Genomic DNA, 13,879 nt, shown 5'->3' on the forward strand with positions numbered 1-13,879 from the left:
ATTCCAAATCTAGAACCATCATTTGGGTGAGTCTAGGTCTTGCTGCAACACGAAACCGAGTTTTGAAATCTGTACAAGAAATAGAGTATTTGTCGGAGAAAGAACCAGAAAGTACAGATATTTTGAAGACAAACATGTTGGATACATACTATCCAAATAGAAGTAGTCATCTTGAGAACAGTTGTTTGTATGAAGTTCTGCAAAACTATATTTATAAGAGAACCATCAGAGAAGATATCAACAATGGAATATATGCTATCATTGGGTGTGAAGGATGTCTAGTGAGACAGAAAAAAGGCCATTTGATTAATCATCGAAAATTGAGTTGCGAAAATCCAGAGAAAAGGGAATTCTACTATTTAGCTCTTTTGCAACTCTTTAAGCCATGGCGTACAGAAGAGGAACTACTGGGAGATTTTCTGTGTTATGAAGATTCTTTTAATGCAATCAAGGATACCATAGAATGCCCTGTTTTTCCAAATTATCTGCAAATGTTGAACGAAGAAATAGAGCAAGAAGCCACAATTGCTGCAGAGATTGCTAGAGACAGTTCTCAAGACAGTCAGAGTTCTGCTTCATTGAGTCAGGATCCACTTGGAGGACCAATTATACAAAATGAAGCTGCCACTGCCATGGATGAGGTGGAAAGAGCTATGGAACAAGCTCAAGATGATGTAGTTAACTTAGAAGATTTGGTGAAACAACTAAACCTTGAGCAGAAACAGATATATGACGAAGTCACAGAACAGATTGAACATGGATTCAGTCATGAGAAGAAAGAGTGCTCATGTACATCATTTAAGCCTGTCCAACTGTACGTGAGTGGAGAAGCGGGAACTGGAAAAAAAATTCTGATTAAAGCAATTGCAACTTATCTGCAGAAAAGGACTGAATCACCGCTGTCTTGTGTTGTTACCGCTCCAACTGGGCTGGCTGCACATAACATTAAAGGGATTACTTTACATCATTTACTGATGCTGCCAGTGGAGCATGATAACAAATTGGAGTACCACAAGCTATCTGGAGATGCGTGTTCCTAAGTTTCGAGAGAAAATGAAACTTCTTATCATTGATGAAGTAAGCATGGTGTCAAATATAATGCTTGCTTTTGTGCATTTGAGAATTCCAGAAATTCTTAGAACAGACTATGATGTCTTATTTGGAGGAAAACACATTATTGTTTTTGGAGATCTACTGCAGTTGACTCCAGTGAAAGGACAACCTGTGTTCAAAATGCTCACGCATGAAGATACCAGGAAGTGCTTAGGAAGTATTGGAAACGTTAATATATGGTTAAACTTCAAATATGCAGAACTGCTTCAAAATATGCGGCAGGCAAAGGATGAAGATTATAAAAATATTTTACAAGATGTAAGAATCGGAAAACTAAGTCAGCAAGGGAAAGAAGCTTTACATGGACGATTAATTTCAAATTTGTACCCAAATGAAAACATTCTTCCAGAGAATATTTTTAAGAAAATTAACGAGAAGAAATCTGGCATATGTTTGATGCCAACTCTGAAAGAATGTTCCATGTTCAACAACAAAATGTTACAGTTAGAAAATGAACAGATAGTGAAACTGGAAGCTACAGATAAAATAGAGCATATGGGAGCAACAATTATTTTGTCTGAAAATTTGAAATCAAAATTGGATTCATTAGAGAAGACTATATCTAAAACTGCTGGTTTTGAAAAGACTCTGAATGTGTGTTTAAATTGTCGTATCATTTTGAGAAGGAATTTAAATGTTGAAAGAGGTCTGGTAAATGGAGCAATGGGTCATGTTGTTGGTTTTGTGAATTACAAAAATAGAGATGCAATTGAAATTTTAAAAATTAAATTTGATGGCATTGATGAAATAGAACAAATTTGTCGTTGTTCAGCTTGATTTTTGCTCGTGAAAGACTTATATGTTCGGCGAAAACAGTTTCCTATTTGTTTGGCATATGCGGTGACAATTCATAAGTCTCAAGGTTTAAGTGTAGATAGCGCTTTGGTGAACATTGGAAGTTCTGTGTTTAAAGAGGGTATGGCATAAGTGGCATTATCACGAGTCAGAACTTTATCAGGATTGTACTTGATTGAGTGTGATGAAACAAAGATTTGTGCAGATCTACATTGTGTTAAAGACTACTATAGGTTAAGAAGAGAGTATGCTCCACATTTGCCTCAATATCCTCTGATTGAAAAATGTGTGGTAGGCCGAAAAAGAAGAAATGAGAGCAATTGCAGTGAGGTAGTAGCAAAAAGACAAAAAGTAGACGAAACTGTAATTGTAAGCAGAAGGAAAAAAGATTCTGTTGAAGATGTTGTTGAATTTCAGTTTGAAAACAGTTCTGGTGTCAACTGCTATGCTAATGTAGTGGTTAATGTTGTTTTTTTTCTTCAAAATATACAAGAACAGATTGTTGAAAATCGGGATCAAAGATTCTGTTGTTTGTTGAATTCCGTGTTTGAGAAATGTACCAGTGATAGAGCAAAAATAGAAAGTGTTTCAGAAATTCGAAATCTTCTAGACATATCTACTGGTCAAAATCAATTTTCACAGAATATTCAGCAGGATTGTCAGGAATTTTTAATGTATATGTTTGATGTATTGGAAGATGAAGGTGTAGATATTAAAAATCTTTTTAACCTTTCTTATCAGTGGCAGCATGACTGCGACAACTGTACTTTATCAAGTACTACTAGAATAGACTCTGAAAGATTTATATATTTGACTTTACCAGACTGCAAATCAGTGCCTTTTAATAATCTAGTTAAAGCAGCGGATCACAATATGGTGTGTCCCCAATGTAAGTCTACAATGCTGTCCACATTATTTCTACAAAATTATGGTCAGTATGTCATTTTAATGTTCCAACGATGTAGACCTGATGGAACTAAATTGACAACTTCTATTAAAGATTTCGTGGCTTCACAGTTATCGATATCAGGAAGAACCTTTGCAACTGCAGCTGTTATTTTTCATGATGGTCCTTCTACAACATCAGGGCATTACACATGTTATTTAAAAAGTTGTAAAGGTTGGACCCAATGTAACGACACTCATTTGACTTTCAAACAACGTTTGCCTTTTGGCTTTAAAAATTCATACCTAGTGTTTTTACAACCAAAATTTAGGTAAAGGTAATTGGCCTATGAAGACGGGAGCAGTTAATAAAGGTTATTTTGCTGTTTAAAAATATATTCTGAGTAAAAGTGATCCAGGTAATATAAAAAATTGACTTGTCATATAGGTACTGTAAGTGGATCTCATAGTAAGTGATATTAGTATTATACAAAATGATGAACATGAGTGAGTCAGAGATGCTTTTACAAATACTTAAATATTGTGAAAATGTTGTAGAGCCTTTCTTTCAGAACGTCGGAAAAAATGTCATTTCAGAGTTTCTTTGAATTAATTTGAAAATATACTCATACATCTGACACTATTTGGCCAAAAGGAAAGGTACAGGAATGAGTAAAGAGTCATGACTGAAACAAAGGAGTATATGAAAATAAGGAAAATATTTCAGATGTTCTTGGAGCTTTTCTTCTAGAAAGTCGATGAAATGGATTTTTTACTGAACAGCAAAGTACTTTGCAACGAGAAAAGGACCTGCATGATATACTATTTGGCCTCAAGGAAAAGTAAGTCAATCGAAGATTAGTGTACATTTGTCATTTGTCAGTATCTAAGGTTTTTTTTAAAACACAATCTTTTAGATTGTGTTTTTTTTTTCTCGCTGTCATATGATGTGTTAAACGCAGAACCACAAGATTCCAGATGTTCCGTCTTGAAGATGACTAGTCCCAATTCCTTCTAAAACCAACTAGCGTGACAAGGATGTAGCTCTTGACACAACCAATTGATCCCAAAAGGGAAGGGGAAGTGGATGAGAAACAAACAAAGAAACACAGGATCTCTTCTAGTTGAAGATGACTGTTGTTGTTTCTCGTGAAGTATTCTGGGTTTCACCTTCTGTTGAGGTTTGACTTGAGCGGAGTACTGTAAGCTGAATTATTAACAACACAATATTACATTACTTAACAACTTAATCTATCCTTTCAGACATACCTTTCTTATTTTGCTTTAACCCAAAAAAACATACCCAAACTAGGAAAAACCCATTCGTATACTTCTTAGTTGCAAGGTTAACGTTTTCCAAGTTAACTTGTGACCTACAGAAACAATACAATGATTAAGCTCTGAGTTTCAGCAAAATTCAATTACATGGCATACAGCGTTTAACCGCTTCTTTAACTGGTTAGTACAACTTCAGAATTATCATGCACAACTAGTAATTTCCTACCTTGCGACTAACTGTTCTTGCGTTGAATTGGGGTTCTGAAAAGGAAGGGAAAGCAAGAAAAAACACAACCTACTGCTTTCTCTTAATTCCACAAAACTTAAAGAAAATCACCAAGGCTATCTTCAATGAGCCTGCAAAAGTCTTATTCTAAAACACAGTACTTTTCCTAGTCAACAGTTTAATGGCACTGTTACTGTAAACATTTGTCCAACAGAATATTTTCCTCAGGTTAAATAGTCTTTCACCTTACCAAATTCCGATTGGTTTTACCAAGGTTTGTTTTGTTTTGTCCTTATTTTACCAATCCGGCTTGCTTTTACCAAGGTTTGTATTCTTTGTGTTCCTATCTAACTAACTACAAAACCTTACTTCTTCTCGAAGGGCCGGAAGTCTGTTCGCGGGGAAACGTTTGGCTGATGGACACGTCCGGCGAGAAAAGAGCTCCGACGCTGGACCTGGAAGTTCTGGGCTCCGATGTAAATGAAGAATGGAAAAAATTGAATCTCCGGACCTTCGCCGCCTTGAAAGCTGCTGCCGCGGAGATCTTCAGGTAAGAGAACTCGGAGATTGGGGACGCGGAGATAGAGGAAGGTGAAGGGGAAGATCGGGAGGCTGGAATCTTGAGGCGCAGACGCTGGAAACTCCAAGCGAAGCGTCTCTAGAGGCTCAGACGAGGCTTTTATAGTCTCAGAGCCGATGGCAGTTTTCACGTGTTACCGAGCCTCAGCTTAAACACCTGTGCAACGTGCTGGCATTTCTTCTAGCAAATTCAGCCAACGCCCATCGAATCACTCAAACAAGCATTGCTAACATCAATATGAACAATACTACCAAGGTGAAACAATCATCAAGCATTGCCAAATGCAAATGTCCAAAGAAACAAACCCACTTATTATTAAGTCATAACAAGGGTTGAAAGTGATGTTTAAGTGCTCATGACATGATGAGTAATTTGAACTCACTGTTTTAAGTGAAATTCAATATATTCTGAGAACAACAAAAATAAACTATGTAACATGTTGTACAAGTTATTGTATACTTTGGATTGTGTAAATTAAATTGTATTCCCATTCTCTGACACTTACTTTCCTTTTTCCTCTCTCTTTCAGCTCTCTTTACTCACTCACACTGCCTTTCTCTCACTTTGTTTCACACCCATTCGTTTACTCCACTTCTTTCACAACCCCTCATTTCCATTTCAACTGTCTGCATCCCCTCTCTCCCTTGCACCACTTTTCAGCTTTCAGTGTCTCTGCTTTACTTCCCTTTTCCGTCTTTTCCTCCTTTGTTCTTTTAGTAATTCCTCTTTACTCACTGAGTAGTAGTGTCACACTCTATCACTATAACTCACCCACTCTCCCTCGCTTATCTTTGTTTGCTCCTTTCTTTTGACCTCTTCTCTCTATTTTTCGTTCACTACCTCTATGTCCTGAGTGCCTCACTCTCCTTGTGTTATGTTCACTTGTGTTTATCTTCTAAATGCATCCTTATTAGACTCTTTTCCGTCTCTGTTATTATCTTTTTACTTACTACTGTTTCCTGATTTAGTTTTGCTAACTCACATTGTTTTAGTATCTTTATTGTCTTCAGTTCATTTCTCTGTTCTTATCTTCATCTGTGTCAGTGAATCTATATGCCTTACTCTTAGTAATTTGCTCTCATTCTATTTCTTTTTTTCTCTTTTTATCTTTCTACCTTACTTTATTGCCCTTTTTGTGTCCTTCACTCTTAGTTTATTTCTAAATACAGTGTTATGATTTTTAACCTCTTCATTTGTATCTTTTAATTTAAAATACAAATTTCACTAATTATAACTTATTTTTTCTTCTCTCTTTCACAGATACAAAGTTAGATTAATTACATGGTAAGTATGACTATAAAAATGTATTTTGTGATCACCCTTTAGTTTAAGCTCACTAATATTTTCTCAACGAACCTCACTCCTGTGTCTTTATTCTGCTTTATTCTCCAAGTTTACTCAAATTTCCCTATTTCCCTTCTTATATTCAACTTCTTTCAATCCCTATTCTTTACTTCACTTACCGTCTGTTCCCTTCCTTTGCTTCTTCACTCATTCTATTATTTTTTATTATTTACCTTACTCCTACACACACACCTCATCCCCCTCTCAACACATACACACACCTCTAACATACACCCCATACACTCACCACACACACACCTCATACACACAAAAAATCCTCCCACACACACTCTTCACAAACACACACACATTCCATACACACACATACATCGCACACATATACACCCCATACCCATACACTGCTCACACATACTTCACACAGCCTCACCTTCACGCACACCAAAACACCCCACACAGCAACACCCACAGACACACCTTACACACCCACACCCCGACCTACACCCACTGACTCCCTATAAGTCACACACACTGCATTACTTATCTTTCTTTGCTATTTCACTCAAACCCATTCAGGTACTTTTCCTTTATTCTCTCTGTCCTTTCTCTTTGTCACTCCCCATCTCTTATCCTAATTCAATTTTTCACTCTCTTTCACCCCTCTTTAGTTATACTAACTGGTCTTTTCTTACCCTCCCTCACCGTTCTTCATTTATCCCAGTTATGCCACTACCCTTCATTCTCAATTTTTTTCTGGCCTATCTTTTTCTTTCAACACCCACTCACATTCTCCAACTATCTCTACTTTAGTCTTCTTCCTCTCTCTTCCCTTCTTTCGCTCCTTTAGTGATTTTACTTTTCTCACTTTCACCCTATTACACCTTTTCTATTTTTAAATATGTTATAAACAATCCCTCTGTGTTTCTCCCTCTAGCTCTCTTTCTCTTAACATTACTCTGTTTGTGTTTGTTCCCTCAAGCAAACTCCTTCATTATTTTTTTTTTCTTTTTTTTTTTTGGTGCGCTCCCCGGTGCGCGCCCCGGTGAACGTACCGGTACGCGTACTCTGCAGAAAAAAGGTTAATACAGATTCTTTTAAAATATAGGTTTATTTTTATAAAGTAAAGGTAGCTCTAAAAAGAACAGTTTTTTTTCTTCTTTTTGTTGTTTTATATATTTTTTTGTTTTTATGAACATTTGTACTTTTTTTGGCTTTTCTGAACACTTTTATATTTTTTTGTATTTTTTATGGGGAGAAACAAAAAACAGGGAATTGTAAATAGCTCAACTGGAGCATAGAAAAACAGAAAAAATTAGGGTTTTTTAGGACACTTATGGTTATCACCAGCAACCATTATAAGTTCGATGCTTTGCTCACCATAGCAAAGTGTCTTGTTACAAAATTTGCACAACATTTTGTAATCGGCAAACTTAGGTTGAATAGTGGCCAATGTGTCTCTTGCCCCCGAACCCGATGGAGTGGGTTGTTTTGATGTTGAGCATCTAGACGTTGATGGGGGTAGTTTACTGCAGATGTCCCTTCACTCTGCATTAGAGTAGTTGTTTGAATGCGCACGCATCATGTGGCGAATCATCGTGTGATTCCCGAAGGAATACTTTTTGTTAGGGTTCCCCCTGGATAGCTGAGCACCACAAATTAAACAAGTCACCTTTGCTGCGTTTACTTTTTTAAAACCCCTTGGGAGTTTGTAGAACTGCCATACAAAGTGCTCTTTGGGTTTGTAGGGCTGTTTATCTTCAGGCAGGAACTCCCTTCTCTGTGCCTCCTCTTCATCATCCTCCTCCTCCTCTTCCTCTTCACCACCAACGTAATCTTGTGGTGGTCTTTTAGATGGTGGTGGTGGTGGTGGTGGTCCAGATGCTCCAGCTGCTGATACTACTGTAGCCATTTTCTGAGATAGAACTCGAAACAGGTCTTCCTCAGTCAAAGGACAAAGTCAGAATAAAGAAAAAAGGAGGGGGCTTTCATCATTTGGGAAAACATAAGTGTTCTGGACCAATGAAAAGTGTTATTTTCAAGTCACATGATCCAGGCTTTCATCATTTGGAAACCAAAACTGATCTGCACCAATGAAAAGTGTTATTTTCAGATCACATGACCCGACGCGCTTACGCTATGTGCCCCGGGGCGTGCCCCAGGGCGTGTCGCGTAAGCGAGTCGAGACGTTGAGCGAACGTATGCGATTGCGTGCTTCCGGGTGCGCTTACGCAGTGCGTCATATGAAGAATCAAGCGACTAGGCGAAACGTCACAAAGTTGTTTTCGTTCGCGGGAATAGCGCTAACAGGACGCTCCCCAGTACGCGCCCCGGGGCGTGCCGTAACATTGCGCTCACCCGTGCATTCACCGGTACGTGCCCCGGTAGCGCCCCGGGGCAAACAATAAAAAATAAAAAAAAATACATACATATTTACACAATATAAAATTCGTTATAAAAATTATTACTTTTCATACCTATAGAGATTTGCTATTAAAAAACCTATGAAATTCACTGAAAAAACCATAGGTTGCACACCAGTTATAGTTAGGAATTAACATTTAAAAAACCTATTAAATTCACTGAAAAAACCATAGGTTTCACACCAGTTATAGTTAGCTGGAATTTTTACTCGCATAAAACCATTGAAATTCCCACATTATAGTTAGTTGGACTCACTATAACTTGCGCGTGCAATGCACTGCTGATGACGTCATATATTACATCACTCATGACATGGTCAGTGACATCACTCATGACATCACTGATGACACCATCCTTGTGACAGAGTGACAGACCTCCTTTCACTGTAATGTAACCTTTGAAACAGATATTCAAAAATAGAAACTAAAAGTTTCAAAAAAATGGAGATACCCATACCAGTTACAACAACCAATTCAGTAATTCCACTATCTATATACACATCCACTCATTCGCCAACAGTTCTGTGTAGTCACTCATACATATACTCAGTCATCATATATAGTGATTACGTATATATCCTGTTACACAACGACAGTCATCCAAAAGTTACTCACACACATACTCACACATGCAAATAAACTATTGAACATCCATTTATTTGCATATACAGCTATACACATACTACCACCTTACTTCTAAGGAACCTTATACATACTTACTCTCTTAAACAATCACTTATAGATACACATATTTATTTAAACAGGAACTCTTACAATCCCTCACTCTCACACATACTCACTTATCTACATCAATATTCAGATATACTACATTAAAACATATGTAGTTACTGATAAAGACACTAGTGAGACAGTCATTCAGTCAGTAACACACACATATACACACTCATCCAGTCCTGCACATATGCTGTCTTCAAAACACATACAAACAGAGAGTCAGTCACTCATGCATCAGTCACTCATGCTGTCATGTGGAGAAGCGTGGCTCAGTGGTTAGAGGCGGCAGACCCAGAAGCTGAGATCAGCCGTGGACCAGGGTTCAATTCCCCGCCTCGACGGGTCTCGGGCTCAAGAATTCCACGGACTCGACAATTCTCGCTCCGGTGCCTACTCGACTCACGGGGTCACACTCTGCGACTCTGGGCAATAGCTTGCTTAATCTCCACTACGGCCCCTCGTGGCGGGATGCCTGGCTTTCACCTTGTGAATACCCTGCTGGGGTATCTCACAGGGGAATACCAGGACGGGTTCCCTAAGCAAGCGCCTTGAGACCCCTGGGTGATTCGTGCGCTATATAAATCGAAATACAAATACATCTATGTTCTAAGTAATAACCCCACCAAACATATAGACACTCATATTGATATTAAAAAAAACATCTAATAACCCATATACATACACATGTAGCTACTCACCAACCCATGCAGCCACTTATACACAAAGTGAAACACTAATCCTTATATTTAAATATTTAAACATTACTCACTAATATATGTATTCACTAAGATACACTTAATAAGCCACTTAACCAATCAATTTTTTATAAGAAAAACATCCATTTAGACACTTATTTACCCATTTATTCTTCCATCAACTTTTACATATACATATATAAAACATAATTATTTTTCAGAAAGACACACATTCACTGGATGGTGTCATGAGTGATGTCATGAGTGATGTCTCTGACCATGTCATGAGTGATGTAATATGTGACGTCATCAGCAGTGCATTGCACGCGCAAGTTATAGTGAGTCCAACTAACTATAACGTGGGAATTTCAATGGTTTTATGCGAGTAAAAATTCCAGCTAACTATAACTGGTGTGAAACCTATGGTTTTTTCAGTGAATATATATATATATATATATATATATATATATATAAACTCCACCACTGCCAGTACGAGCATTGCTGCTGTCTCGAGCGGTCCAGGTTAGGTCACTGGCCGACCTACAAATTCCCTCCAAAGTACCTCTCGTATAAAGAAGTTGACCTGGACACCCAGCGTTTGCTATAATCCTTTATTCTGGCACGAGAAAAGTCACGACGCGTTTCACCATTACGGCTTGATCACGTTAAAATCCCAAAACACACCCTATGTGCAGGTCATGTGACAAACAATGTGAATAGGAGGACATCTTAGTCTAGTCAAATGTCTGAAATAAACATTATGATTTAACCAACATGGTACACTATATACATGAAACAATATCACATATGTGCAAATAGCTAAATAAAGTATACCATACAAGATTGTATTGTATAAAACACATGTCGAAAAAATTATTCAAAAAATTATTCAAAGAATTAATTGCAGACATTCGAACAAATAGAGTTCATGTTGTATCCATATTGGACACAGTGACCTTCAACACAGGATAATTTGGCATTAACATATCCATTATTTGGTAGTAGGACGCTATCAACTTTCTCTTCTAGAACAAGTGTTCTGATTGGCTATGGTCCCATCAGCATGCGTTCAGCCCAAGTGGGCGAATGTCCATTGAGAAGTTACTCAATATTGTAAGAAAAGGACCTGATTCCACCATTGATAATGTCACTGCATAAATTCAAAAAAATCCTTATTCCTTCCCCCCTGTGTGCACCCCCCTACTGTGCTTCACTCTGGGGGCCTGCAGGAGGCCCCCAGAGTGAAGTCCGCCTGCCTTTCCTTGGCGGCATTGCCGCAACGGAAAGGCATTGAAAAATGCCCATGATAATATGGCTGGCGGTGTCTGATAGACACCGCCACCATGTTATCCCTTTTCCGCCCCGGCTGCAAGGCGACCGGGGCGGAAAACAGGCGGGCGGTTTTTCCCACCGCTGCGGTCCCCTCCGCCATCGTAATATGGCGGGGGGAATGCAGGGAAGGATGTCGGATGGATTGCCTCCGCCAGGGTGGCGGTGACCACCGCTACCCTGGCGGAGGCAATCCGCCCGACTTCCTAATGGGCCCCTAGGTTGTGTCATTGCTCACTACAACAAACGGGCAGTAAGGTGTACATTTTAAAAAACCCTCATTTGGCGCCAAACAGTTACGTCACTGTGCATCATGGACATGGAAAAAATCCTTACTTTAACATTACGGAGCATATTGCCCTCAAATCTCATATATTATAATTTATAATTTGGAGCGGCAGTTCAAAAATACATGAATAAAAGATGTTAATTCTTATGATTCAATCGTTGTACATAGCATCATTTCAAAGTATCTGCAAATCACAAAATGATGCGTTGTCAGGGACACGTTATGGTCCAATGAGTAACAGAGCAATATGCCCACCTATTTAAAGTGCTACGTGCAGACAAGTTTAAAATTAAGACTTATTGTTAAACTTTCTATTGTGCTATGGTTAGATCGCAATTGCACCGTTAAAGTGCTACGTGCAGGCAAATGAACATGCAAATATGTGATGTTACAAAGCTATCAATCCTTTGCCTATGTACTATCATGGTGATAGGAGTACTTGAACTGGTTAATTTATGTAATTAATGGCAAATGAGCCTAGCGTGTTTACGGAGAGAGATTCTGGGGGTGCACACAAATAACTTAAAATGCCATAATCAATAGTACAAATACATGTTGGGAACAAGGTCAATCCACTCAGCAGTTTATTTACAATATTACATTATTTATAACCACTCACTCCCATAAGATGGAAAGATATAATTAGTGTCGTAATAATATTCAAAAGATACTCCAAGATTACTGTGAGTGGGTAATATCAATCCAAACTCTCCATAGTGATACAAAACTGTTCATCTTCCTAAAGTACTACTGAGTCCAGAAATGTGTGTGTGTACAACTCTCCATTTAGTGGGCTGCCCTCGTAATGCACTCATGTCTATGTTGAAGGTGTCCATAATGTGTTCCTTAAGTACTGTGAAAAAAGTGCTTAACTAATGTCAAACCTCTAGAAAAAAGGAAGAAAGAAAATATACATGATGTACTATACGGGATACATAATAGTTAAAAGTGTATATGTGGCAGCAGGGCCAACATATGATAGAAAATAGTTAAAAACACTAGACGGTGTATTGGTCATATATTATCTATAATCATCGTTAAACCAAAAAGGAGAGAAAATTCATAATGTCTGGATCAATCCATATAGCCTACTAAGCAGCAGAAGTTAGAAGGATATGCTCATATCATGTGGCTTATAGGTAATTACACGGTTGAACACCAGATAGAGAGAAAAATACACAACATTACAACATGCCTCGGCAGTGTGTAATCTACATCAAGGTAATATCTCATGGAGCACTGCTAGTGAATATAGTAATGTCTATAAAAAATTGTACAGATCCTCCCCCAAGTTAAGTCCCATAGACAACTTACTATCGAGCTGTACTATGTACCTCGATACAAGTCGTCGTAAAGTCTTTTCCCTATTGCCTCCCCTATTACTGGGTGCCACAGCGTCAAAGACAAAATATTGTAAACAGTTAAGATTATTGTCATGGAAAACTTTAAAGTGGCAGGCCACCGGGTAAGCTTAATCGGAATTAACAATCGTTCTTACATGTTGCAGAATTCGTACATGGGCTTGTAAGTTTGTACTACCCACATAATAAAGGTTGCAGCTGCATTTCAAAACGTATACTGCAAAGTCTGTACAGCAGGTATAGTGAGCTCTCAAGGCAATGGTTTTGCCTGAAAAGGGGGTTGTGTACGTGGTGGCGTTAATGCCAAATGTACACGCCCGGCATTAGCTACATTTAAAGAAGCCTTTGCGTGATGTTAGCCAATTTTCAGTATTAGCAGTCTCTGGACTCTTTTTTACCAGCTCATTATCCATCGAATATGCTCGTCTAAAGGTGAAAATGGGAGTGATCGGAATAACCTCTTTCAAAATTAGGTCTGTGAGGATAATGGGCCATTCCTTTTTATTGATTGTTTTAATGAGGTTGGCGTGTTTGCTGTATCCTGTGATTAACCTGATCTCGTCTCTGCTGCCCATACCTTTGTTTTCAGAATAGTCATCTACTGGCCAAACCTTCCTATTGAGGTCCAACAGAGTATTTCGGTTCAATACATTAGCCTTTCTCATGGCTGCTTTTAGCCTGCTAGGGGCATAGCCTCTGATCTCAAGTCTTTTCATGGCCTCCAATTGATGGTGCTGTCTGGCTTCTACAGTGCTGCATGCTCTATGTATTCTTAAAAATTCTCCATAGGGGATACTGGCTATGGTGTGGCTGGGGTGGAAGCTCCCTGCATGCAATACGGTATTTTCAGATGTGGACTTTCTATATAAAC

This window comes from Lissotriton helveticus, chromosome 4_1, assembly GCF_964261635.1.
Source record: "Lissotriton helveticus chromosome 4_1, aLisHel1.1, whole genome shotgun sequence".
NCBI lineage: Eukaryota > Metazoa > Chordata > Amphibia > Caudata > Salamandridae > Lissotriton > Lissotriton helveticus.